This window comes from Opisthocomus hoazin, chromosome 10, assembly GCF_030867145.1.
Source record: "Opisthocomus hoazin isolate bOpiHoa1 chromosome 10, bOpiHoa1.hap1, whole genome shotgun sequence".
NCBI lineage: Eukaryota > Metazoa > Chordata > Aves > Opisthocomiformes > Opisthocomidae > Opisthocomus > Opisthocomus hoazin.
The window spans coordinates 25,914,668-25,942,517 of NC_134423.1; the positions used below are offsets into that span (position 1 = coordinate 25,914,668).

The 27,850-nt window shown below is 47.5% G+C and overlaps 2 long non-coding RNA genes across 3 annotated transcripts; one reads left to right on the forward strand and one right to left on the reverse strand.

Annotated features, from left to right (window-relative positions):
* Positions 1 to 1,926: 1,926 nt before the first annotated feature.
* On the reverse strand, positions 1,927 to 3,449 carry LOC142362581 (uncharacterized). The gene is made up of 2 exons (XR_012765174.1): positions 3,258 to 3,449; positions 1,927 to 2,495 (listed from the first exon to the last, which is right to left on the reverse strand). It is a non-coding gene; the product is annotated as an uncharacterized LOC142362581 (long non-coding RNA).
* A 7,830-nt stretch (positions 3,450 to 11,279) lies between these two features.
* Positions 11,280 to 27,741, forward strand: LOC142362571 (uncharacterized). 2 transcript variants are annotated; one of them, XR_012765160.1, is made up of 4 exons: positions 11,280 to 11,529; positions 14,035 to 14,258; positions 22,984 to 23,063; positions 27,570 to 27,741. It is a non-coding gene; the product is annotated as an uncharacterized LOC142362571 (long non-coding RNA). The 2 variants fall into 2 exon arrangements; XR_012765159.1 differs by lacking the exon at positions 27,570 to 27,741 and adding an exon at positions 27,277 to 27,467.
* Positions 27,742 to 27,850: the final 109 nt, after the last annotated feature.

Genomic DNA, 27,850 nt, shown 5'->3' on the forward strand with positions numbered 1-27,850 from the left:
CACACAATGAGGCCGTGAAATGCTCTGTCCCGGCGTGAGGGCACAAATGCCAAGGCAAACCTCCAGAAGGGAGAATTTTATTTTGCACGGAGGTCGACAGACAATGCAGGCAGCAAAAAGGCTGAGAAACCCACATGGAAACCTGGAGCCCCCCATGCAGCCTCAGAAGGAGGAGGACTGGGAGCTGGGACAGAAAATGAACGTCCAAGAAGTGGTCAGCGGTAGGAGGATGCGCAGTGTCACACAGCCCTTCTGCCCACCACTGACCCCAGAGATCTTCTCCACGATGCAGCTGGGCCCAAGCAGCCAGAGCCCAGCTGGCTGCAGCTTGAAAGGGACTGTTCAGAGGTTGTGGATTCTCCTTCACTGGAGATATTCAAGACCCACCTGGACGTGGTCCTGTGCAGCCTGCTGTAGGTGACCCTGCTTCAGCAGGAGGGTTGGACCAGATGACCCACAGAGGTCCCTTCCAACCCCACCATTCTGTGATTCTCTGGTTTTGCACAGTACCTGCAGCCTGCGCCGCTTCCGCCCCCACTCCGACTGGGTACCACCACAAACGCAGACCTCTGGGGCTCCCAAAGCTTAATCGTGTGAAGAGTTTGCCCTCTGGTGCCCTCATTTGTGGGAGGTTTGCAGAATTAGCAGCAGATGGTGCTGCAAGGAATACCATTCACCTCCTGCTTGGCCTCCTGCTCCCCATCGGCCGGCCGTAAGGGATGTCGCATGCAGGGCTGCCCAGTGAGGTCACCACTGATGCTCCCCCTTCCTACCACGCCTGTCTTGTCATCGTCAGAGCCTGCAGTCACTGCCAAGGTAGCAAAACCGGGACAGAAAACACAGAGGCCAGAGGACACTGACAGCTCCGGCAGAAGGGAGACCTTTCAGAGCGACAACAGCAAGGGCCTGGCAGCTGTGGGAAGTGAATTCTGGTGAGAAGGTCTGGCACCTCATCTTCTGATAGCCATGCTGGCAGGCGAGTCACAGCTATCATTTGACCTGGGGAACAATGTGGTTTCACTGTCCTTTTAAAAATAAATCAGGAAATTAGCCAATTTTTAAGAAGTGTCTGAACAACAGAAGCTTCCTAGCACTTTCCAAAGTGCTGCCAGAAGGTTGTTCTCAAAGGAATTAATTTTGTCTAATTAAATATCTCCACAGAGCTCTCCAAGTATCAAACCAAAACATCAACACGCAGCACTTTGCAGACTAATCGGAATGGCGCTGGAGGCTGGCACCGTGTGCTGAAGTGTTAACAGATGGAGCAGACGGTCATGATGGAGGAGTGGGAAGACAAACCTCCCGTTCCACCTCTGCCCCGAACGATGCGTGTCATCCCCCGTCTCAGCTTACCCATCTGTCAAATGCATGGAAAACACTTCCTATAGCCCAGATTTACCCCGAGGGCAAGCTAGCTCTGGTCACGGAGCGGTGCAGGAGAGGCTTGGAGGGAGCTGAGAGCTTTGGTTTCTTGGATGAGGTTCAGATGAGCAGGGGGGTGGAAGCCCTGGTGGGATATGGGGGATTACACTACTGCACCGGGACTCCCACTGCTTGCAAACCCTGAGCATGCAGCCCTGCCGGAGGCTGGCTCCCAAATCTCTCCGTTTCGTTGTACAATGGAGCAGGGAGGAGCTGGAGGGTTGAGCTGCATCCTGCGAGTCCTGCCCTGGAGCATCTTCTTCTTCGACTGCTAATTCACACCAAAAATCAAGCATTTTTGCTTTCAGCCTGATTCAGTTACTGTCACCGGCTCCTTTTTAAGTCCCTAGAAGTGGAAATGCTGTGTTACAGCTGGCTTCGCAGCTGCCCCCAAGTTGTTGTTCTGAACTCCTCCTCTTTATTGAAGAGCAGTGTTCACATGCATGGCCACGTTTTGGCCAGCTGGAGAGATCTTTGACACTTGGAAAAGAGAGCTTTCAAAAATATTTCTTACATCAATCCCTTCTATTTTATAAAATCTGGGTGATACGTTACAAATCAGGTTAAATGAAAAAAAAGTGGGAAACAGCAAAGTCCTCAAACAAAGTATAAATCACAGAATCACAGAATGGTGAATAGCCAGCTGAAACTGCCGGTGCAGCTTGGTGCGTGGTGTGATGCAGCCCTTCAGTGCAGGCTCAGTCATTTCTCAAACTGTTCTGGAAAGCCCACTCTCTTTGTTACCTGTTGTAAGCCTTTGCCCTATTTATAGGAGACATTTCCACACAGTGCAGACCCTGGGTGCGGTTTGACGTGGTGGTGGTGCTCCTGGAAGGTCCTCCCCGGGTCAGCTGCCACCGTTTGCAGCGCAGACGTGGTGCCTTCGCATGGGATCAGCTGCGTGCCGGACAGGAGCATCACATCCTCTGAAAAACTGTCACCGTGTCGATCCCTCGCGGCAGACAATAAAATCATCCCAGGATAGTAGGTTTTTTGGCTGTTTTAGTGGAGTGACAGACACTCCAATGATTTGTTTGCATGCTGGATGATTTCCGTTGATGGGGATAATCTTGCTGCAGTAGGGGGGGAAAAAAAAACAAACCAAAAAATGACCTTTTGTTTTGTAAAGCCACTGCAAATAGTAAAGGAGATGAACATAAATTATCAGTGCTGTGCATCTACATCCATTTAAAATTTTCTATTTATAGCCTCTCAGGATACCAGTGGCCTGATCCCCACAAATGCCAGGTAAGAGCAGCAAGTCTCCCGGGGTGGACGGGGGCTAAAGATGGTTTTCAGCAGGAGGGGGAGCTCCCTCTGCACCAGCTGCTGGGGAGCCACCGCTTGCTCCCGGCAGAGAAAACGTCCGGGGAAAAGCCGCGCTCACCATTTTGTTCTTTATGTGTCTTCTCATACATTTGCACGAATTTCACAGGCTGTTTAACTGCAGTGATTGGTTTTATATCTATAGTAATGCTCCATAAATCTAATAGTAAAACAAGCTTCCATGCAAAGTGTGTTTTCATTTGGTCCAAGCAGAAACAATATGCCTGCTTAAATGCAACAGCTTATGTTTTTGGAGAAATTTGGCGCAGCAAGGGGAGAGCATGCTTGTCACACCCCTTAGAGGTCTGCAGGATAGAACCTTTCCCTTATAATTTCAAGAAGTTTACAGAATGCTAAAAGCTGTGCAAGACACAGCCACACTTGCTACCTGAATTGCCTGTCAGAAAAAGAAGAGAAATTCAGATCGGACCAAAGTATCACTGCCCTTTTTATAGCCTCAAGTTGTATCAGGGGAGGTTCAGATCGGATATTACAAAAAAATTCTTTACTGAAAGATTGGTCAGGCACTGGACCAGGCTGCCCAGGGGAGTGGTGGGGTCCCCATCACTGGGGGGGTTCAAACAATGTACAGACGTGGCACCTCGGGAAATGGTTCAGCAGGCACGGTGGTGTTGGGCTGATGGTTGGACTTGATGATCTTAGAGGTCTGTTCCTACCTTAATGGTTCTGTGATTCTATGTTTTTGACCTGAATAAATGAAAAAAAAAAAAAACGTAGTTGCAATTTATTTGGAGAGAAGGGAAGGGAAAGGGAAAGGGAGAGGGAGAAGGAGAAGGAGAAGGAGAAGGAGAAGGAGAAGGAGAAGGAGAAGGAGAGGGGAAAGGGGAGGGGGAAAGGGGAAAGGAAAGGGGAAAGGAAAGGAAAGGAAAGGAAAGGAAAGGAAAGGAAAGGAAAGGAAAGGAAAGGAAAGGAAAGGAAAGGAAAGGAAAGGAAAGGAAAGGAAAGGAAAGGAAAGGAAAGGAAAGGAAAGGAAAGGGGAAAGGAAAGGGGAAAGGGGAAAGGAAAGGGGAAAGGAAAGGGGAAAGGAAAGGAAAGGGGAAAGGAAAGGGGAAAGGAAAGGGGAAAGGAAAGGGGAACGGAAAGGAAAGGGGAAAGGAAAGGAAAGGGGAAAGGAAAGGGAAGGGGAAAGGAAAGGGAAGGGGAAAGGAAAGGGGAAAGGAAAGGAAAGGAAAGGAAAGGAAAGGAAAGGAAAGGAAAGGAAAGGAAAGGAAAGGAAAGGGGAAAGGAAAGGGGAAAGGAAAGGGGAAAGGAAAGGGGAAAGGAAAGGAAAGGGGAAAGGAAAGGGGAAAGAAAAGGAAAGGAAAGGGGAAAGGAAAGGAAAGGAAAGGGGAAAGGAAAGGGAAGGGGAAAGGGAAGGGGAAAGGAAAGGAAAGGGGAAAGGAAAGGAAAGGAAAGGAAAGGAAAGGAAAGGAAAGGAAAGGAAAGGAAAGGAAAGGAAAGGAAAGGAAAGGAAAGGAAAGGAAAGGAAAGGAAAGGAAAGGAAAGGAAAGGAAAGGAAAGGAAAGGGGAAAAGAAAGGGGAAAGGGAAGGGGAAAAGAAAGGGGAAAGGGAAGGGGAAAAGAAAGGGGAAAAGAAAGGAAAGGGGAAAAGAATGGAAAGGGGAAAGGAAAGGGAAAGGGCTGAACGATTGATTCCTTTGCCTCAGTTTGGTGCGTTCACAAACACACAAACTCCTTGTTTTCTGACCGGGTCCGGAGCCCCGGCGCAGCCCCCGCGCAGTCCCCCGGCACCGCAGACCGCCCCTCGCTCGGGCTGCGCCGGGCCCTCACCGCCCGCTTGCGGCACCATCGGTACCATCGCTCCTCGCCGCTCGGTTCCCCTGCCCCCCGTCCCGCAGGGCTGGCGGAGCCGGGCTCCCGTTCCCCTCTCCGCGGGGAGGTTTCTCCCCGCAGGCCGGGTCCGCGTGTCCCGGCACGGCCGGCACCCCCCGCCCCGCAGCCGCACCCGGGGGCCGCGGGCGCCGCGGCCGGGAGGTGGCAGCAGCCGACGGGCTGCGGCGGGGCGGCCGCTGCGGGCGGGGCCGCGGGGGGGGGGGAGGCCTCGGCCCCGCGGGGGGGGTCTGTGACCCGCGAGAGGGGTCTCGGCCCCGGGGAGGGGGTCTGTGCCCCCGCCCCGGGAAGGAAGGGGCCGGCGCAGGGCGGGCGCTGGGTGTCGGGGCCCCTCGCCGGACCTGCGGGGCGGTGGGTCAGGGCTCCCCTGCCGCCGCCCTCTGAGACCCCCGGGCGGGGCTGGGGGGGTTCAGCTGCCTTTTCTCTCCTGTTCCTTTGCACTTCGTGTCAATCTCAGATGTGGTTGAACTCTCATGGCCGCTAACACACAGAGCAAGCGTGGCAGACCAGCAGCCCTTTCATTTGACTTCTTAATTACTGCTCTTATTTTTTTCTTCTTTGCAGCGGGAATGCCTTAACTCATCAGTGAGAATGAGTTTCCAATTTGCCGCTGAGGACAAGGCAGTGTGTGGCGAAGGCACGGCTCCTTCCCGCACGCCGTGTAGGCTATGGCTCGGCTTCGAGCCCGACCTCTCCCTGTGCATGTGTAGGTATCTACAAGGGGTTTGTGCACTGTCGTGGTTGGTGCTGGTCAGAAAGCATCACCAGACAGGCAGACGTTCTTTTCTTTCTCTTTTGCAACGGCTTTGTCTTTAGCTCAGGGGACCTAATAAATGCCTATAAATATCTGCAGGGTGGGTGTCAGGAGGATGGGGCCAGATTCTTCTCAGTGGTGCCCAGCGACAGGACAAGGGGCGACGGGCACAAACTGAAGCAGAGGAAGTTCCAGCTGAACATGAGGAAGAACTTCTTCCCTCTGAGGGTGACGGAGCCCTGGCACAGGCTGCCCAGGGAGGCTGTGGAGTCTCCTTCTCTGGAGATATTCAAGACCCGCCTGGACAAGGTCCTGTGCAGCCTGCTCTGGGTGACCCTGCTTCGGCAGGGGGTTGGATCAGATGACCCACAGAGGTCCCTTCCAACCCCTGCCATGCTGGGATTCTGTGATTCTGTGATTAGCTCAGAACAGGAGGGATGTAAGTCTGCTGGTATCAATTTGATTAAGAACACGGAACATTTTTCGTTATTGCTTTTTTGTTTCTTCTCTTTTGGGATATTCTCAAGCACTAGAAAATTATGCAGCAAAAATGACTGGTTAACTCATAATTGCAACAGCCTTTGGACCCAAGTTACGCCTGCCTGCTGAAATAGTTTTATTCACTGGTAGAAGATTTCTGAGTTTAAAGAAGAAAGCCTATGATACATACCCTTAAAGCCAGGACTTATGCTTCAACCTTATAAACAGATGGGAAAACCATAGGGTTTGTTTTGTTTCTTAGCCTAGAAGATCCATATTTACCTCTCAGCTTTGGTCACAAAATTCCTGGCAGAGTAACGGCATTTCAGGACTGATTTAATCTCTCTGTATTTCATAGTTACTTCCATGAGGCGCACAAAGGACCTCAGCATTTCACAGTGACAACAGGACTGAGATGTGGACCTGCCTCTGCAAATCTCCCTCAGCCAGCAGCAGATGAGGGTCTTGGGGTTAGAGCAGTCCCAGACCCACCTAGCAGAAGGAAACGGGGCCAGAGTGCCACCTATTAACCAGCTCCTGGCACACCCCTCTCAAGAGAGGTCCACCAGTTTCCAAAGGTGCATATGCAAGGCCTGCATTTATGGACGCGGGTGAGATGGCGAGGAGACACCACACATCTCGTCGTAGGCCAGGCTCTGAATGTGTGTCAGGCAGCACCACGCTGAGTGACTGCCTTCACCTTTAGCTTGAACAGAAGCTGGAGCAGCAGGGATGAAAATTGATGCAGCTCTCCCAGCAGGTCAGTGGTCTCATTAGGTACGTATTTAACAGGAATAAGTTCCAGCACGGAGCCACACCACAGCATTAGAGGTGAAGTCAGAATCCCTGAGAAACCCAGTGCCCCCGCACACTGCTTTAATCTCTTGCCTACCTTTGGTATTTGCATTCATTTGTTCATTAAAGGTTTTTTGTTTGCCCGGGGTAATGTCTCACTCTTCCCAGCAGGGCTCAGATTTTGGCCAGGCGCAAGTCATGGCAGTGCTTTGCCCGGTGACCTGTGCTGGTATTTACTGGCGCAGCCGTGCTCTCAGCAGGGCACAGCGATACGGCTGGGACGCCCATGTTTGACCCAGCCTGCTGAGGGGCCTCCCCATCTTCTAACACCCCTGCAGTGGAGGGCATCAGCCAGAATACCAGCTGCCCTTACAAGTGCTCTGGTATTGTGTGTGTCCTGCAAAGGAACACGTGTCCTCTAGCATGCCCCTCCAGGTCTGCACAATAAAGCAGACAAATGGGACGTGCTTCTCCATGAGCAGGAAGTAAAGCCTCGTTTCCTGCAAATCGGTGTCCTGTATTACGGCAAAAATCCCGGCTCCCTCCCCCTGTCTCCCATCACACCCACGCCACGTGGAGAGCACGTGCTGTGATGAGATGCACGCTAATTAGCAGGCTAAAATGCACGTGCAGCCTGGCCGGGCAGCTGCCGCCAAGCAGGATGGCAGATGGCCGCGCTCGCAGCCTTCCTACCCCGAGCTCAAGCGCTTGGAGGTCAGCTGGGGGATGGGGTTTTGGGAGACACGCAGAAACTGCGCTTTGGTTCTTCTACGCGTCCTTCCAGTGTGGTTAGATTCGGCAACAGAGCTCAGAGCTTTGCAGGAGGCACTGCCAGCCCATGCAGCGCAGCATTCCCATAGGAAAGTGGGATAACAGGGCTGGGTTGAGCTGAGCAGGCTGCTGTCTCCCATGACTCCACAACCTTCTGCATCTCCTGAACATCCTCAGCAAGTCTGGAGTTGCAGATGTCCTCACAGCAGAACAAGCTCCCGTTGGCTGCAGCCTGTAGCAGTTTCCAAACTTCGCCTTTTCTGGGCTAACACAGAAATATGTGCCGGAGTTAGAAAATGTATAAACACTGAAACCAGAAGTGGGGGAACTTCTTCCTAAGAGCGAAAGAGTTGGTAGGCTCCCTCGTACGGTTCCTCTTCCTGTAGTTCCTCTATGCCTACCAGCCCCCTTCGATGGTCATTTACCCCGGCATTAAGGCAATGCAGAGTGAGCCGTGGGCTCCTTCTCTTCCCCTCCTGACTTCGCAGTGCTCTGCAGGCTGTTTGGGGGTCAACGCGCACCAACCCCAGTCCTTGGAGCTGCTGGCAGCAGGCATCTGGCACTCCTCTGTCCCAGTCCCCTGCTCCCACTCCGGGGTGCTGGCCCGTGTGCTCAGGGAACTGATCTGGCTGAAAAGTAGAGAAAAAAGGAAAAAGGTGGAGTTTGATTCTGGATTAATTCATCAGTCTGGTGGACGACATGACCACTCCATAGCAAGCATCTCCTCGAGAGAAGGGGCCGCTTTCTCTTTGAGCAGCAGCTGATATGGAAGCCAGTTATTAAAAAACACCTTCCACAGGCACAAGTACTGGTGCCAAGAGCAGTCCTGGCTCCCTCCAGCCCCGGCTGCTGTCTCCCAACACCACAGGACCCCCGCCTCATGCTCATGGGGGGATTCAGCCCGATCTGAGCTGGCTGGAAGCTCCTGGTTAGCTGTCAGCTAAATGAGTTCCCTGACCCAGCACCCTGGGTGGCCACGCGTGGCTGAGGGTGGTGCGAAGTACATCCGTCTCTCTCATTCAAGGCTACCATGGATTTGTGCCCAATTAAAATGACTATCAGCTGCGGCCTTCGTTAGTAGGGTTGACAATGGCAAGTTTTAATCAAGCGGTTGGCTTGTGGAAGAGGCGGAGGAGGGAAAGGATTGCTTCTCCATTTACCACTGACACGTCGTAAAATAAAAAAAGAACCTAAAAAAAATTCCCCATGAGTAATTTGAGTGTGATACAGCTGGATTTTAAAATTCAGGATTTAGGCGTGGGAGGGATAAAATACATTTTAAATCCCCACATTCTCTCCCCAGCCAGATGAATTTTAGCAAGTATCAGGTTAAGGTGGGGACTGTTTTCCATGTTGGCTCTTGAATGTTTCTTCCAGAACTGGATTTTTACGTCCCATTTATAATGTGGCTGGAGCAGGGGAAGGGTGCTGTAATGGAAGTGCTGACACCGCTTCGTCGCACGGCAGCCCTGCTAACGATGCTGGTGGAGCTGGAGCAGCCGACTTGGCAGCTGACACCGGGCCAAGCCTGACAGAAAAGCTCTTTGAAAATAACTTACTGCTCTAAAAATAAATACAAAAAAGTCCAACCTTCTTTGCACTGAATGGGTGGCAAAATCACTTTTGGCTTTATTGGGGTTCCAGGACACCATCCAGGGCTTCCCCAGCTGGCGCTGCCATGGGTTAATTGCTTGAGGTGTGGTGGGAATTGTTGGGTGTGATTTATTGACATTCGTTATCTGATGTAGGAGGTTCCTGAAGAAGAGGAAAAACCGGCTGAGCCGGAATGGCCCTGGCCTTGCTGAGGGTGGAGGCGAAGCAGGGTGCAAGACTAAAGGTGTCTGATCTAGGCTAAAGGTGTCTTATCTACGCCATGTCCTTCTGTCCCTGTGGGACCGCAGGAGGAGACCGCGGGCCACCAAGTGTCCTCACCCCAGCCCCGGGACTGTGCTGGGCTGGTGCGGTCCCGCTCCAGGCTTTCTCACACATTTTTCATGACTGTGATGCCTTTTGCTTGTGTGGAGTGGAAATCCGTTCCCAGGAGAAGGAACAAAGTCCAGGTGCTTCATGCCACCACGCTGCGTTCTTCGAGAAGTTTCTCATTATGTTCCTGGAGGAGCTGCCTCTCTCCTTCCTCCTGCTGAGACACACATTGTGCCTCAAACCGCAGGGCAAACCCAGCGCAGGTGTGGGCAGCAGCTGCTCTGCTCGGCACAGGACACACCGACCTGGGAGAGGTGGTACGGCAGGAAAGGAGTTGCTATTTAACACCACGTGAAAGCCCTTCAGCTGGGGACACCACCATTTATCTCGATTTTTGAAGAAACCAAGTCCAACGCTGAGTTTTGAGCAGAGCTGAACTCAATTGCTCGCGGCGGGGAGAACTGTGCAAAAAATCAGGAAGTTCTGAGGCTTGCTGAAGCGGAAACGCTTGCTCAAACCGCAAAATCTAAAGGGAAATTTAAGGGAGCCTGGGGCTTTTCACAAGAAATTGTTCTTTTACATAACGAGAGTTTCTCACAGCAATGCACCAATGTTTCAGCAGGGAGGTGACAGCTCACCAGCAACACCCAGAGCACTGGAAACGCAAGGGATGCTCAGGAGGTGGGAAAGCGACGGGGACATCACGAGAGCTGGGCAGAGGAATTCAAAATATGTATTTCGAGTGGACTACCGCCGTTTGGAACAGTGTAGGGCTTACTTGAAAAGCGGGCTATGAGCAGCTGTTTTAAACTCAAAACGCGTTAAGGTGACAAGCCCCAGCGCAGCTGAGCTCAGCGAGGCCCCTGGCACGGCGCGGCACATCCCTCACTGCAGTGCGCTGCCTCGCTTCGGAAAACATATTTATATTTAGTGGCGGCCAGTGGCTGTGTTTAGCCGTTCTCCTGGACAGTGGGGTCCACTGCGTGGAAACCCAGGTTGCCTTCGTAAAGCTAGAAAGCTAACAAAGCTGGGGCATCTTTGCATTCACTCGCTTGTGCGTGTTTACTGAGCTCAAGCCCTTTTGCTTTCTTTGTCTCAGACCGCAGCCTTGGAAAGGCAGTAGAAAATTCCAGCAATTCCCTCCAGCCGAGCAGAGGCTGCCACGTGGGCAGGTCCATGCCCGACCAGTGGTCTTCTCCTCCATCAGATGTCTTTATGTAACTCCAGACTCAGACCCAGATTAGCTTTCGCCCGGAATGCAGGTTTGCAGCTCTTCCAAGGAGCCTTGGTAAGAAGTCTTGTGTGCTGTTGAAGGGTTTCTTTTCATTTCTCTGCACAGCTTGTAAAAGGCTTCTTGGAAACCAGATCTTTGCATTTTACTTGAGTTCACTTATCTGCCAAAAGCTGTTTCAAGTTACTCTTTCCAGGTGGTGTTAAATGAATCCTTAGGTAAGAAGGAGGTAGCAACAACAAGTACTGTATATCTTTGTTGAGAAGTCACCGCTTCTAATTACGTTCCCTCCTTATAAGCTTTAATATCGAGGACTACAAAATGAGGTCAACCTCTATTAAATGTAATGACTTTCCCTGTGGAGCTTGCAATGAAAGCAGCTTCACAACAAAGGTTTCTATTTAAGGGGAAGGAGTTTCTATTACAAAGAAGTCCCCTAACTCAGCACAGGGGCTTCATTTCCATTCGCTGGCTACAACAAAATGAAAAGATTTGGGTTGAGACCTTAACTAGCGCTCATCTGAGAAAAAACAGATAAAAGGAGATGAATTAAAACATGAAGACGGGGAAAAGCAGAAGCCATGTTGCTGCAGGAGCTGACCTAGAACCGGTCTGGCAAGCAATGCCTTAACCTGCAGGCAGTTCCAGAGAGGGCAGCAAGCAGAGCTGCACCCTCCAGCCAAGCCAGGGTGACAGTGAGCCACCGCTGCACGCCCTGAGCAGCAAGGGCAGGGCAGGAGGAGCGCGTTTGCCTTGCTCTTTTCGCTGCAGGCTGGACGGAGTTGGTTCCCCATAGGCGCCCCGAGGAGCAGGCAGTGCCCTCTGCTCCTCCAGGAGATGAAATGAACCCCGTAACGGATACGGGAGCTCATTTTGAACCCCCAGAGAGCTCTTGTTTGTGTGGCAGCGCTGTGACCTCTTGCTGGGCAGCTCTCGTGGCCGGGTGCCCGGCAGGCAGGGGTTGCCCTGCCCAACCGGTAAGTCTGCAAATCTCCCATTTTCACATGGCAGAAGTGCAGCAGCTCACATGGGCTGTTTGGTGCTGCCGTGGCTGTCTGCGTGGCTCTGCAGCTTGGTATTTTAAGCTAGGTAGGCACAACGCTGTCTTCAGAAACAAGTTCTCTTTCATACTAGAAGCTAGAAGTAAATATGGCCATAACTTTTAAAACTTGCTGTTGCCCTTATAGTAGCCTAACAACTAGCAAGGTACGTTTCGCTCTTTCTTTAAAGGCATTTTTTCTTCCTGCAGCCTTGCAGGCAGAAATTTGCCAGGCAGTTGTTAAAACACTGCGCCTGCCAAGCGCGAGCGGCTTATTTTGGCATCAGCTCTCGGCTAACATTAACTGCGCGGCGTTAAGGTCGCCATGTTTGAGGCTGGGCGGAAAGCAGTTGTAGAAAGGCAGCTGCAGGCTTGTTCACCTCCTGCCTCTGGCGGCTCAGCTCTTCCACCCCCCACCCCACCCCACCCCACCCCCCGCCGCTTCGCTCTCTGCTTTCCGTTTTTTATCGCCGCAGTCAGTTGAAACATCATGCAAATGCTACCTGCCTTTATTAACGCCCCGGCGTGCTAGTGACGCACTGCAGCCTTTCTCGCAGGAAACAAAAAGTTACCCCGGGGCGCGCTGGGAAGCGGGATGCGGACCAACCTTCTCCGCCAACGGAGATATTCTCGCCCTTTAAGAAAAAGCCTGCAGTAATTTTCCATTACCCTGCACGGTCTTGCCTACGTGGCAAGAATTGTTTGTGGAGGCTGGAGCATCACGGGTGAGGCGCAAGCCCCGAGCCGGCTGCCGTTGCTTGGCTACGCGCTCGGCATGCCGGCAGCGCGCCAGGCTCCTGGGAAGCACCTTTGTTCCCGAGAAGGGATTCGAGTTGTGTTTTCGTGCTGAAGGCAGGGGACAAATGCTGCCTTTCTCGAGCAGCCTGGCAGAACTGGGGTTTCCAAATACCACGAGCCAGCCAAAATACTCGGTAGTAATAATACGCTCGGGGTCCATCTCCGGTGGTGGTTTCTCTGCCTTTGCAACCAGGAAACGTCTTATAATGAGCTTGTGTTGTTTGTTTGCCGTTGCACTGATCATAGTAATCACTTAATCAAGGCAGCGTGTTGGATCGGGGAGGAATAATGTCAGCAAAATCTCCCCCTGCTTTTCTTGTTTCCATCTAATAAACTAGATGGATAGCTGTTCTGCAACTTGATAAACAGATTTTTTTTTTTTTTTTTTAATGCAAGCTCTGGAGTCCTGACAGGTGAGTCCCTGCTCTAGTCTGCGGAGGCTTGTCTGAAATGCCTGAAATATTTCAAACGCCGCCAGCAAAATCTGCAGCAGCGTGGAGGATCGGGTTTGCATGCATTCCCCGCTCACCAGGGCTAGGCTTCAAGGACGGCAGCAGTGACAGTGCAACAGGCATTTATTCTCATGAAGTCTCGGGCATGGCCTCAGCTCCAGGGTAGCTTATTTGATTTGTGTGAGGCTTGGTACTTCCATTAATAACCCAGCTTTGTGTTCCTCTGCTAGCAGCCTGTGCTGTCAAGGACTCTCCCTCCACCAGCAGCCAAACCTACACTGATAACGGTTAAGCAAAGAAGTCCTCTCTTACTTGGTATAGGTGGAACACATTGAGGGTCAGCCTTAATTTCGGTTCACAGAGTATGAAGCCAGAGGGGAATTTTGTGCTCGTAACCTGGCATCTTTCATTGCATGGATGAACGAACCTCACCCAGCAGAGCCCTGGCACAGCTACAGATGTGACCACCTACACAGCCCTGCTCCTTGGAGGGCTCTGGGTGGATCGTGGCTTTCCGAGGCACCTCTCCCCGGGCACTGGCGTAGCCCTACCTGCAGCCCTCCCCTGTAGCCCCATCACCCCATAATGTTTGTCTCCTAACCACAGCCTCTCTGAGGTTTAAAGATGTTGGCTTCCTGGAGTTTCTCTAGAAAATTAGCCTTGTTCTCTGCTTTCTGTGCTCCTTTTTGGTCCTGTTTCTTCACATCCAGCCTCTCCACCAGCTCGTCCTCATGCCTGCTGCCCCGCAGCAGCTCGGCTGCCGGCCCTGCCAGCTGGGGACCTGCACAGCACTCCCCGTGTCCTGGAGAGCCGTGTGGGAAGGGTGGAGATGGGCACGTTTTGCAGCTGTCTCTCACCTGGAATGTGCTTGTCCTTCATCAGTGAAGTCTGCTTTGTGTGTTGGGAATGACTGAGCAGATGTTTAGGACGGTGAGTTTCCGTATCCCGAGGTCAAATTTTCCCATATAGATACCTTGATGGTTAGAAACAGCACCTTTTCCACCTTACACACTGCTTGGCTCTCTGTTCAGCTAAGTTTTTGACTTATCTGTCCTTGGATTTATTTTTTAGGAAAAGTAGTCAACTACTGCCTCTTAGCAACTTAGAAAACCTTGGTATCTAAGAAAATATGAGTTTGGCTCTTGAAAAGCAATTGTTAGTAGCAGCCCTTTCTCTTTTCATTCTGTTTTCAGGTGTGAAAAGCAGAACTTCTGAACTCTTGAGTTTTTTCGAGAAGGCAAGCTAACACAGCTGCTTGCGAAGGAGGGTCCTGCGCACGTCTGGCCGTGCTGTCTGCTAGAATGTGCCACCGCCGCGGCTTGCCTTTGCTTGGGATTTGCTCCACACATAAAACCCGGAGGATCCGGTCTGCCAGGAGGAGGGTTTGCCTCCCTTGTTGGAGCAGCCAGGAATGTGGGTGAGTCACTGCCTTGTCTGAGGAATGAAACCTTCTGCTCCCAGTTTCTTACGCCTTTGTTTGCCTTTAGAACTGCGGTGTTGTTGAAGGTAACTCGCACCCCCGTGGCTTCTCTGTGGCTCAGTCTCAGCATCTGGTTTCCCATTTTGTATTTCCTTCTTAAAAGCACATAACTGGACTACATCTTTCTAAGCGCGCTTGGAAACCCATAGGATCCAGCAGAGCTTACGAGATCAGAGCAGGCAAAACCACTGCTGTCCCCAGCGAACGAGGCTCGCTCTCGGTACAACCGGCGCAGCAGGGTGTAGCTCTTCTACAGCAACGTCGCTAATTAAAATAGTAGCAATTTCCAAACACAGAATTAGAACAGTCTTTGAGGACAGTTTGTTTCAGGAAGGCAAGAAAAGCAGAGAAGGACAGAATGCGTAGGAAAGACACAAAAAACACAGCACAATTTTCTAACTCTTCTAGGTTTCAACTATTTGATTACACTTAGTGAATGAATTATCTGATTCCAGAGAGTTTAAATACCTCAAATGAAACTGCTACCTTTGAAAATCAGGTCCTTACTTTATGTGGATGCTGAAGTATGAGTTTAGGTTCTTTCTTTTGTGTTCTGCAGATTGAAAAAGGGAGATATCAAAAGACTCTTCATACGTACATCGTGCCATTTTCCTGTACTGCAGTTTCACAGCTAAAACTGATCTTTTTTTCCTTATATAATAAATAGCTCTCAGACTTGGGGTTTTTCTTACACTTCGATATAAGTCTGCCAGTTATTCCCAAATGCTCAGTATTTGTATTTATTCCACAGCAAGCATGTGACTCATGTGACTGCATAATTATATCAAAATGAATTTGGGTTCCCTTTGTTGCAAAATGTTCTAGGGCTATGGATACAATTTGAATGCATGATAAGCTCTGAGTATGGAGATTACAAGAAAAACTATCTGCAAAATCCTACAGATTAAGGTCATGCATGAGATATTTAATTCTCCCTCCTGTGAGGTTCGATTGCAAGATATAGTCTGCTCCCACTGACTTCTTAAAATGAGAAAGCTTTAAAAATTAACCAGATTCTGTCAAATTTGCTTTGCTGCTAGGGGGCTGGAGGTGTTGAAGAAATGGGAAACTGTGAGGAAAGGAAGAAGCAGGGACAAGGAGGGTCAAAATCCCTGCTGGCTCGCAGCTTGAAAGCAAGAAAAGCCACCAAGATGACTCCCTTTTTTTTGCCAGAATTTGATGCACTATAGAATTAACCGTATCAGAAGGGGAAGCTCTTCCTCTTCTTCCTTACTGCAGCGTTTCGAGGCTGCTGTTAGGATCAAGGCGCCACTGAGCTGAGCCAAAGGATGCGTGCCCTTGCAAGTGCAAGGTGAGGGTAGGAGAAATGTGGAGATCAGAATAGAGGTGATGGGGAAGCACCTTGGCCCTATGGAAATTTGGCTGTAGGGTTTTTTCCCCCCAGAGGCAGAGCTGTGATCAGACAATATGCCACAGAGCCTTGACCTGATGGAAGGTAAAACTGGGATTGCTCTCCGTTGGCCAGCCAGTCCCTGAAACACTGAAGACCACTGCTCACCTCTAAATCTGCCAGGAGCTGAGGTTTGGTTTTGGTTTTTTTTTTGAGGTGACCGTTCTTCTGTTTGAATTTGCTCTGAGATAACCAGTTCTTTTTTTTCCATAAGCTACCGAAAATCATCCGATGGGAATTAACTTCCAGTAACTGATGCTGACGCACAAAAGGGGTGTTTCCTTATGGAGAACACACCACCCTGTTTTTAACAGTTAAATATCAATCCGCTGCACGCACTCCCGCTCGAAATAACCTGTGGATGTAACAGCTTCACCCTGTTGCAGACATTATTAGGCTCTTCTGTCCTTCATGATGCCTGTAACTAGGGCACCGCTGCTGCCTGACTGCATGTCCCAAGGGAGCCTGGTGCTGTTTGTGCAAACCCGATTGGGCTGAGAAAGGGGTGGAGAAATGCAGTTCTCTGCCCAGGATATATTTAGTGAATGCAGCTGTGGGAGGCAGCAGGAACAAGAGCGCTCTTGTATTGCCAGAGCTCTGACAGCTCACGTGCTTAAATAATCTGCTGGTTTCTTACCAATATATTTTTCCCCCCTCCACAGTGTTTTTTGTTTGAATGTAAAGTTATACTTTAACATAGCCAGATTTCTTTCTGGAGCTTACGGTGCCAGCCTTGCTATAGCCTTTCAACGGGAACAGCACACAACTTCCACATGCACCGGACCTTCTCCAGGGCAAGGAGGGAGATTTGACTTCATTTTCATCCATCAGAGAGGCTAGTGCTGTAGGAACATGCCCTTCATGTACACTGCAGCACTTGTCTGGACTGGAAGCAGCCATACGGCCCCTCCCAAGCTAATGAACTGTGCTTCTTGCTCGGGCTGATGAGCTGCGGTGGAGAGGATGCTTTTGGTGTGCCAGGACACTTCACTGTGCTCTGCAAACTCTGCTGGTCTTCCTGGCATCCCCCAGAATCTGATCCAATATTCCTTGGTGCGTCATGGAATAAAAAAAGAGCACAAAATAGGTTTACCGCCCCGCCGGGTCAAGTGGGAGCATGTTACTGTTGCTCTGCATTAGGACTAATTTGTCTGTACTCTCTGGCTGCGTTCAGACTTGCCCCTGGAGAGAAAGACAGAGGCTGCCAATTCCCAGTGCGTCTTCTTCCCTGGCTTGTTCAGCAGCACACAAGCCACGAGGTGGTTTGCCTCGGGCATTAAAAGTTTATGACAAATTAAACTGCAGAAATATTTTTTTTGGTCTTGTTCTAATGCAGTTAAGGGGTTAGAAAAACAAAGCTGGTGCAGGGAGGTCTGAAGCGAGTCTCTGTGTCGGGGCACAGCCCAGGGGTGATGGAGAGGTATTCATCCAGAGGGAGAGCTGCTGGCAGATGCTGAGGTCACACAGCCGGGTTTCTCCGCCGGGCAGCACCCTGACCCTCCCCACCCCACGCTGGGCAGCACGGGTTGGGCCGCTCCCATGGCAGGGACTTGTACCCACCCAAAATCTGTGTCGGAAATGCAGCTCCTGTGGGTGGCTTTTGTGGTTCCAGCACAGGCTGGCTCAGATCCTGAAGCACACCCAATTAAAAATGTGTGGTATGTGTTCTGGATATAGCTGTCCCACCTTTTGCACGCTGCTATCTGAGGGAGTTTCAGCGGTCAGTGTGTGTATCGAAAGTATTTAGTACTAAAATGTGTCTGAACAAATCTGCACCGTGTTCGATGCCCTGGGTGCCCGCACAGTCACTTCTGTCCCTAATCTCGCTGAGTCTGTGCCTGAGACTGGAGTTTTTTTCAGCAGTTAAATGGTTAACTTCAGGACTAATTGGCTCTGAGAGCTCCAGTCCTTTGCAACAGATTATTGGCATGCTGGTAAGAGCAGCTCCCTTCCTTCCCTTCCCCCATCATTATAAAAACATGTACTGTAGCGAGAAACCAAATACCACATGGCGCCCTACGCGGAGCCCACCAGTGCTCCCGCTCGGTATTTAGCACAAAAGTCCCTTTATATTTGGGAAGCGGAGGGAGAAAATTCTGGAAAGGCAAGACCGCGGTGCTACCGGCTGAATCGGCAGATTTCTTTGCACCGCGCGGAGCCCCGCGTCCCGGCCCCGGCTGCACGCGCCCACTCGCCCCACGCCAGCGCGGGGCAGAGCCCCGGGCGTCTGCTGTGAGCCGAAGATGGGTGGGAAATCCTGGTCCGTGCCCACGACAGCTCTGTGCGCTCCCCCGTCGCCTCTCTGCTCGTCAGGTTACGGCTTTGCGGAGGGCTCTGCGGAGATCCCGAGGGACGGAACGTAAAGAGAGAAAAATGAGAGCTTTAAAAAAGAAAAAAAAAAAAAGAAGAAAAGTTGCATTTCTGGTTTCCTGCCGGGCCGGGTGTGTTCTCAGGCAGCTGGCTACAGAGGCAGGCGCCATTTCGTGAGGCAGCGTCACTGCAGCAGGAGCAGACATGTCGTGCTCGTGCGAGTTTGTATTTTAAGGTTTTTCCTCGGTTTTAATCAAGAGACTCACCACACCTTCACCCGCTGTCAGTCCAAAGGCTTTCATTCTTAAACTTACGGTAAAAAAGTAATCACAACATGGAAGAAAACAAGGAAAAAGGGGGAGAGTTCTCCCGGGGGGATCACAGCGTGCAACCAAAATCGGGTCTCTCTCCAGGAGACTGCGAAAATTTCAGAGGTGTAACGTGGTTTCAGAAATGGCACCAACCCCGTAGCGGGGATAAGCAGGATGATAACGTGGCTGCGCGGCCAGCGTCGAGAGTTCTCCCGGGGGGATCACAGCGTGCAACCAAAATCGGGTCTCTCTCCAGGAGACTGCGAAAATTTCAGAGGTGTAACGTGGTTTCAGAAATGGCACCAACCCCGTAGCAGGGATAAGCAGGATGATAACGTGGCTGCGCGGCCAGCGTCACGGAGGCACAGCTGAGGTGTTCAGGGAGAATGCAGTAGATCGGGTATGGTTTAAACAGAGCATTTAGTCTGAGCGTCAAAAGATGTCTGACGGGTCTGGGCACGCACGCTACCGGCTCTTTTCGACTTGCATGGGCTGACTTGACTTCCAGGCATTGAGATATTAGTTTTGATCTAAAGATCTTCAACTACCGCTAGTGCTGCAGAGCAGCTCATCTGATCCAAAGAGAGCAGATACTGACTGTGGCAGGAGCCAGGTCAGACTGAATCCCATTCAGTGCAGAACTCTTAGAGCAAGCAACAGCATTTTTGTTAAGGGTCTTCGGTGTGGAGTTTACTTTCTCCACCCCAGGATCTTTCACTTGCAAAACACCTTATCAGGTTCATTTGTTTAACAAGTCGCTGGGAGAGGGAGCGTTAATGCTGGCGTTTGGGAATACAAGAGATACTGTTGCATTTGATTTTGGTTTCGTGTCATTTTCTGGTTTCGGAGTCAGGAAAAGCTGCTCATTTATTTTTCATGTAGCTGTATTTTTATCCTGGCTTCTTAAGGAGAGAGGGCTTATGAAATCGTGCTGTTGGAGGCCTTGAGCTTTTGATCTGCTGTTCCGTTTCAACAAATTTCAGTTCTAGAGCTCTGCGCGTTGGGGGAGGCTGCGGGTTATAGGGACAAATTAGTGCTTCTGCTAAAGAAAGAACTGCAAAACGAGTGCACAGGCTATCTTTTCAGCTTTCCTTGCTGACCCAGCAATCGGCATCTATGTGCCAGTGGACCGGTCAGTAACGTATGGCTCAGAAACCTCGCAGCCTCTGCCCGAACATGGCGCAGGAGCGGGGATGCTGCAGCAACGCAGCGCCAGTTGGGTGTGCGGCTGCCGACTCTCGGGAAAGCAGGCTTCGTTATTTCAGCTGCTCGAAACACACTTAGCTTCTAACCGTGATATTCAGATCCAAACAAGCATTTCAAAAAGTATTAGTCATATTTAAAAGCAAGAGCCAGTCGATTGCACCCTGTTAACTGCAGCTGAATTCTGCAGGGTCTTTGATCTCCTTGCTCTGGGTCTAAAAGAGCATTTCCTTTTACAGAGTATCATATGCAAAGGTTTCTCTCAGACGGTGATTCCTTCGTTACTGAAAAGCAATGTAAAGAAACCTTTTTGCCACTTCAAGATCATTATTTTATTGATTGCCCTTTTATACTCTGCTAGGGTTACGTTCAATCCTCGGGTCAAATGTGACTTGAATGCAGCGTGCACCAATGACCAGCAACACATGGGGTACAGAGCTCTAGCGTGAACTTCATGCAGAGCTTTGATTTGTGTGTGTAAGGCTGTGCATTATAATGATAATATAAAGCATAAAAGAATTTTCATATATAAAAATTACTTTTCCAGAATATACTAATATGCCTTTCTGAATCTCTTAATTAGGTTCTATTTTCTCCTACGTTTAATTCCATTTTATTAACATCACTTGGGTAGACTTTCTGCATTTAAATAATTGTTCTTCAACTTCATTTTTGGTTCCAATTTTCATTATCTTTAGTGTGTGTGTATGTGTGTGTGCATATATATATAAAGATAATCCGTTATTAATCTTTTGAACAGAACAGTTTTTGTTCGTGCAGCAAAAGTACTGTTCCTGAATATTCATTATCAGCACCTGATATGCTAGCCAGGAGCACAATATCTTAATAATTGGAGTTTAAGAAAAAAACCCCAACGGTTATTAAGTCCCAGTGTTTCATTTTTGTTCATGTTATGATTCTAAATTATTCAAGCATTTGACTTTATCTCCTACACATACAAAGTCATGTTCCCCATACATTTTTTTCCTCCAAAGTGTTCTATGGTCTCCTGTACCTTATACACCAGGTCAGAGTGTTCAAACGCACTCTTTAATACCAGTAAGGTCTGACTTGTTACAAGACATTTTTAGATAGTTTCCCCGTTAAATGTGTTTTATTTTGACCTATATGCTTCTACTTAAGTCTTAACATTTGGCCTCTTGATAGTCAATATTCTGTTTTACGGAAAGGTTTTAAAGGTATACTGAAGGAGATGAATAAGAGGTGAAGTACTCAGCATGAGTTAATTTATTTTATTCCTTTTGCCATTACTGATAAAAATAGGCAAGAAAAAGAAATGTTGGAGAAAATACAAAGAATAATGATACAATTATATCTGCACATGCAAAACTACATGCTTGCTCTTACTCTTGAAGTTCACAGACCTCTCCTTTATGTTGTCTTTCCCTTCTATGGACTGGGTTAGTTCATGGCAGTTACATTTTCCAAGTACTGACATACATGTTCATTCCCAAATTCACTTTATATGCTGCCAAATCCTTAGGACAACATTCCATTTAGACACACCAAGAAAAACCTGGAGTTATTCCACTGACCTAAATGTAATTACTCAGCGCTGAATTAAAGGCACAGGCACATAACTTAAGGCCTGTATGTGTGGAGTAATAACGCGAGATCAAAATCCCAGGTTTTGTTATTAATCTAAATGTTTCTAAAACTTAAAACAAGACACATTTGTAGAGAGAGGTAATAACTTCTTTTTGCAAGACTATTAAATCTTGAAGCAAGTAAGTCATCTTTTGGGCGCATAGAATCTTGTTCGGGTCTGCCGCGGCGTGAAATGGCCGCTGAAGTTGCACTCAGACTTTTCAGACAGTGATCAAGGGCTGTGGGTGTCTCGCCCAGGCTGTCTTGCGTTCCCTTTGCTGCTTTAGCTGTACAAAAAGCCGTTGACCTCATTCTGCGACAGGACTGTACCAGCGGTGTTCTCTTGGGCTGCATACGTTTTCTTACCAGCTCACCTTCTAATACTAACCTTTGACTGGATATATGTTAGAAAAACCCCTACTGTGAATGATTTCAAGCTGAGACAAGATTATCACGGCTGATGACTTGGTCAAAGAGAAAGAGTGTTTTTTCAGCATGCAAATCTGTTGCCTGCAACAGTGAAAGGTGCTAACTCTTGAGTTTAGATGGAGGACACGCTTGACAGGCACAAAACTGCTCTAGTCCCCAGGCTGATGAGTGCTCCTAGCTGCATAAAGCTCTGTCAGGAGCCAGTTTATAGCAAATTGACTGTAGGAAGAAAATAGAAAAGCTCATGGGAAACATCAGTCTGACACAGGAGCTATTTCTGTTCAGGTGACATTCTAATCCAAGTGTGTCCCTGATATAGTATCACTACATCAAAAATTGATTGGACTCCACATCTAACAAGTGTTGACAAATATGAAGAAGTTTGTTTTGAGATACAAATATAAGGGGTCTTCTCTTTTATGTATCTGTTGCATTACAATAGGGTGGTTCAGTGCTTCATCGGACTGTCTTTAAAATAAAAAGTATATACTTGTAAGATTTCAGAAAAGAAGACACAGTTTCTTTTCACTGCATGTGGCAATTTGCTGAATAATGCATCATTTTGTCAACTATTATATAGCAATCAATAAAAAGCTCTATGGTGCTACCTGCACACAAGGGACAAGAATGAAGATCCATTATGGAAACAGGCTTGAAACTTGCTTGAAATAAAAAATCCAGTTCTATACTTGCATTTTTGGAGGCCTGGGTTGTTTTTCTTTTCATTATAGAGTAGCTGTAATTCATCTTGTTCGATTTGAGTGAAATTCATCATGTTTGCAAGCCTGGTATAAAGCCCCTGGGCCTCCAAACCTCCAAGGAGATTTACCAAGAAAGCATACTTGTTGTTATGCTTGTCATCTCAACTTTCCAAAGTTTCCACTAGAACTCAAATGGAGAGTTAGTAGAAAATAAAAATTAGAGCTTATAGTTGGGGGTTTTTTTTGTCCTTGATTTTGATGTGTAAACACATATTTGTGCTCAGTCTGTTTTCCCTTTTCTGATCATATTCCTCAAATACTTAAGCAATCAAGCTTTACTGGCTCATGTTTGCAGAAAATAAATTTCAAGGCTAGACAGATGAATGCCTTTGGAAAATGAACTTTAAATCTGCACAAGGAAGTAATCATGCTAGAATTTCAAATTAAATGAGTTTTAAAAACCCCTCAAAATTATTATTAATTTCATTGTCTAGTTCTTCTAAAAATGTATTTTTTCGCAGATACATTTAACATCCAAATACTCTCAAGATTTTGCTTAAAAGTTATAAAATTCTTCTGACTCTTACGTACAAATTGTGTGATATATTGGAAAATGAGAGAATTTATTTTGAAACACAAGATTGGGAATGGCTCTCTCAATGTTGCCAATGCTTTTTTTATTTTTGCAGACTTTTGATAAATCAATGACCATCTCCCAGCTCAGCAGAACACTCCTATGACTCTGCAGTCCACGTTTACAGCCAGAATGGTAAGGAAAAGAACACTGTTTGCAGTTTCTACCTTTTGAACTGATTTAAAAGCCTACCAATATGTCTAATCCTTGCATGTTTCCAGTCCTGTGAGTTTCCAGGCAGCAAACTTCATCAGTATGGAGAAGGTAAAGCATGTAAGTCAAGTCACAGAACCTGCCTTTGCACGCTCTAGCTGTAGGTATTAAAGTTCCTGGGAAGGTGCACTGTAGTTTCTTATTTGCTTTCAAAGGTAACTTCAGTAATAATAACAAAAGTTGCATCATTCTTTTTCATGTAGGGAGACATGTAATACTTTCACTTACAGAAATTTTAGTGTCTAAGTACAGGCAGAAGGGTCAATCAGTGTTTTTTCTACCACGTCCCAGTTCTCTTATACAAGTCTGCCAAGCCAAGCAGACTAGTTTGTTACCTAAAAGCCGACCTTAAAAAACCAGATCACTTCATGGAGGGGTTAAAAAGAGGGGTAAAGAAACAGTTTTGTTGTTGCAAGCTCCAGTGGCTTACTTTCAGAAGCAATTCAACATATCATTAAACAATCACTCAAATTCCTCTAGTTCAAAAAAATCTAGTTTTAAACTGTCATATGATTTCATCTAAAATAAGGGCTACTGTGTCTTTCCTACTTTTCTTTTACTCTGAGACTGCTGTTTAAGGCAATCGCTGTAAGTTGGTATTTTGACCAAATACAGCGTAAGTACCTTGACTGAGATGGTTACTGTTTCTTACCAGTTAAGATGGCAACAAAGAATAATTTTAAGATGATCTGTAATAATAACAAAGAATTTCAAGTTTCAAACCTTCTTAAGAAAAGCGGACATGATTTCTCAAGAAAAATGTATACGTATATGTGTATATTCCTTAGTCAAGCTAATATAAGGCACAATAATTAATCCTCTCACTGATCAACACTTACTGGTCTTTTATTTGCCTTATTGTATACAGGAACTCATGCAAAACTGAAATGGTGAGGTGGGTAGGTTGCTGAGCAGCTCTTAGATCTAAAATTTGAGCTCAGGCCACAACATCACGTGTACAGAAACAATACTGATTGTTTGATGCATTATGACCAACAAGTTAAAAATTTGCTTAGGAAAGACAGTTAAATCCCACAAAAGATACTGGTTCCATTTCTCACTTCCATTACATCTTTATGCTTTTTATTGTTAACTTAGTTTTCTTCGAAAACAGGAATAAAAAGAGCTGAATCTTGGTTAAAATTGCTTCATTTTGAAAAAAACAAAAAAGCTCTGGAGTTTGGCTTAGCAGACTGAAAGATTTTTTTTCTTCACCATATGTTTATGACACTGATAAGAATTTGTTTCTAATTATTCTTGGTAATAAATCTTTCTCTTGCTGGTCACAAGGTTCATCCTTCTAAACACATGCACCAGAAAAGTGCTAGCAAAACCACCATATTAACATAATTGTAGTTTTCAGTGTTACGCCCTAGAAACAAAAAGGGCATATGTAAAAGTTCTCTCCATGTGTGTGGATGTGTTTGCAATTATTCATTACAGGCTGGAACAAAAGTTGGGATTTGAATTCCAGTTCCAGACCCGGAGCAGAAAGAACAGCACGAGCTGATTGCTAGAACTGGGTTTTTATCCTTGCTGCTGCTGTTGTTGTTGCTTGTCTTGTGGCAGCAGCAAAAGGCTTTAGCTGAGATTGATATACCTTAACCACCTTCACCAGTCACACAGGGAAGCTGGTTCCAGGCTTACAAGAACTTCGTCTTTATTCACATTTCTGTCCGTTGATGTTACTCTGTGTTGCCGCTATGAAAAGCGCACAGATGACAGCAGCGCAGGCACAGCCGTACTCTTTGTGCACGCTGCTCCAAAATCCCAGGGTTTCAGAAGTTTCAGAAGGCAATTTGTATCTGCCTGTACAATTACTGTGATTTTAATAGTGAATTACTGAGGAAGGAAACAGAAGGGAAAAAAAAAAGAATATTGATTGTTTTAGGAATATATTGCAGGTTACATACAAAAATAGAAAATAGGACTACACTTTATTCAGGACAAAGCGACAATTTTTGTGAGCACCCAGTTTAGAGGAAGTTAAATGCCTACCACAAAACAGCTTGCTGCGTTCAAAGGGCATTCGATATCCTGTTTGCATATTCTCTATTGAAATAATCCAAACGATTATGTTTGGCTCAGGGCCTAGAAAATTGTTAATGATTTCTCCTGAAAAGCAATAGAGTTTTAGGTTGAAGAAAAGTTTGTTGACATTGCACATCCCTCAATCTTGTTTAGGCTCCCGTGTTCCACTTCAAAAAGCAGATAGAATACTTCACTATTTTGTGAAATATTGGTGTCAGATCTCCGGCCTTTCCGTTATATTTGTGTCTCCAAGAGCTGTATGCTACATTTGCACCTCACGTGTCGCAAAGATCAAGCTTCTCCACCAATCTTTTGGTATCCTCTGCTACAGAGGGCAGGCTGGGGCAGGCAGGGAAGGGACGCTGCCCTGTGAAATTACAGTGCGCTCTTCCGTGCTGTCCCTGAGGGGTAACAACAATCTTCATGGGAGCTGGGGGGAAGGAAAGAAGGTTGTAGAAGAAAATCATTTGTGTGAGTACCAGAAAGTGAGGTTGTGTGCCTCCATCTGGAATTCTAGCCACAGATGCAGGCTCAGAAAATAGTTCCCAAATTAGTAATGGAAATATTAAGTTGCCTCATTACTATCAGACATGTGGTTCATAAAACATGGCTGAAGTATTTGGCCTAATGACACACAAAGCAAGAAAACGTGTCATCTGAAAGAGAAAAAATAAACCGTGTGGAGGAATTTGCAGTTGGGTAGAAACGCTGAATTTGGAAGGGAAAAAACCTGGGGCAACCACGGAGGTGGTAGGAATGAGAATTTTGTGTTTATACAGAGCTGACCATGGGAGATAAAAATGTGAAAAAGGACACTAGCACTGCTCCACTGTTTCATTAGGAAAAAATGCAGAGAGATAGCCTGCTACCAGTACGCGAACGGCAAAGTTGTCCGACGAGTGCCGTGGCTCTCCAGTGAGTGACTGCACTTACGTTCACATACATACATAACTCACTTCAAGCCAAGAAACAGAAGAGGTAATGGATACTTGTGTAAGCTTTTTTGGAGCTGCTTTAGGCCTTGGTGGCCAGGAAGAAAAAGAGCAGCACTGAATATGTTTAATGAGGATATTAGACTTCCAGTAATTTTTCGGTTACATGTAGCAGCAATACAGTAAGTGATTTTTAAAATCATTTCTATCTGTAGACATACATGAAGAATTTTTTTTAAGGAGGGATAGTCTCTTGTACTAGACAGTCTGGTACAGTTAGAGAAAATCAGGTAACAGTTTGAGCATCCAGGTTAGGTCTTTTTCAGTTACAATCTCAAACTGTTCTGGATGGAATCACACTGGTCTTACACAGTGCAGTTATGTCCTGAATTCCTGGTCTCTTTTCTCCCTTTCATGTGGTTATTGCAAGTGATCACAATTTATATATTGTTCTAGGAATGTATTGTGTTCTGGGAAGAAACGATAGAAAGGCTGGTGGAAATTGTACATGGAAATTGGTCCTTGCTGTGTGGGCGTACCTTGCGGTGTCGGCTGAAAATGCTGACTTAAGTAGAAGTGCTTTTGTTGCACCCTACTTTTATCTAGTTCCTGCCTTATCCTAGGTTGCCTTTCCTCTTTCTTCACTGTTGGTAGTTTTCCAAGCAGGACAGCATCTGGGTTCCGTCCACAAAAATATCTTTCCATACAGTTACGCGTGAGTAGTTCCACTGAGAGCAAGAGGATTAGCCTTCACAAGAATCCGAAGGCGAATGAAGTTGCAGAACAGGCTTCCTGCTCTCCATAGTCTCCGTAGACCAGAACTTCAATTCTTCTTCTTGTGGGGAAAAAAACCCAGGCCTTCTGCCCTCTTCCAGTAAGAACCAGTATCTGCTGTTTTGCTCCACCATTGATTACTTGGCTGGAGGTACCTTTATGCAGGCCACCAGGCCACCACCATCCCTTCTTTGGAGATGGTAACCACCTTCTCACCACTGTCTATGGTGGTGAGATAAGCCAGGAGATTTGTGCATTCCTCCCCTGCCATCCTATACAGGGAGGTCGGCTTTTCTCTCTGGTTTGAAAGGAGACACATCTCGGCTCATAATCATTTCTCCTCAGGGACATTAGTGAGCGATTCTTTACAGCTGACCAGCTACTTCTGGCTTTTCCAGGACCCAGCTCAGGAGATGGCTGCTAAAGTCCAGCTGCATGATTTCAAGTGCCAGACTAGCTCCGGAGACCTTCCATCATCATTTGAAGCATTGTTGGTTTAATTGCTCCCATAACTACCCACATTGTTAGTATAAAAAGGAAGAATAGGCCACCCTTTTCTCAGCTTTTAATAGACTAAGCTATGCAAATAAAAGGAGGAGAAAGGCATGCATATCACTCAAAGTGACTGCTGAAGTATGTAAATATTAATTATGCTGTTCTGTCGTGTTTTCTGGGTGTGCCTCTTGCATAGGAACATCGGGACTGACCGGCTGGGGACAGACGTTTATCACAGTGACCACAATGTCGGGGATGCCCCTCTATCGTGCTGGTATCTGAAGTGGTTTCCATGGCAGTAGTCAAAATAGGAGACGGTGTCCCGGTGAGGTTGGCGCATGAGAGAGTTTCTATGGTGTTGGCTAAAAATAGCGCAATACCTAGTTTTGTTTGGGTGTCTGTGGTGTTTTTGAGAGGTACTAACGAGGACTGGGCCTGATGCTGCAGACAGGCAGGTGACGCGGTCGCTCTGGCTCT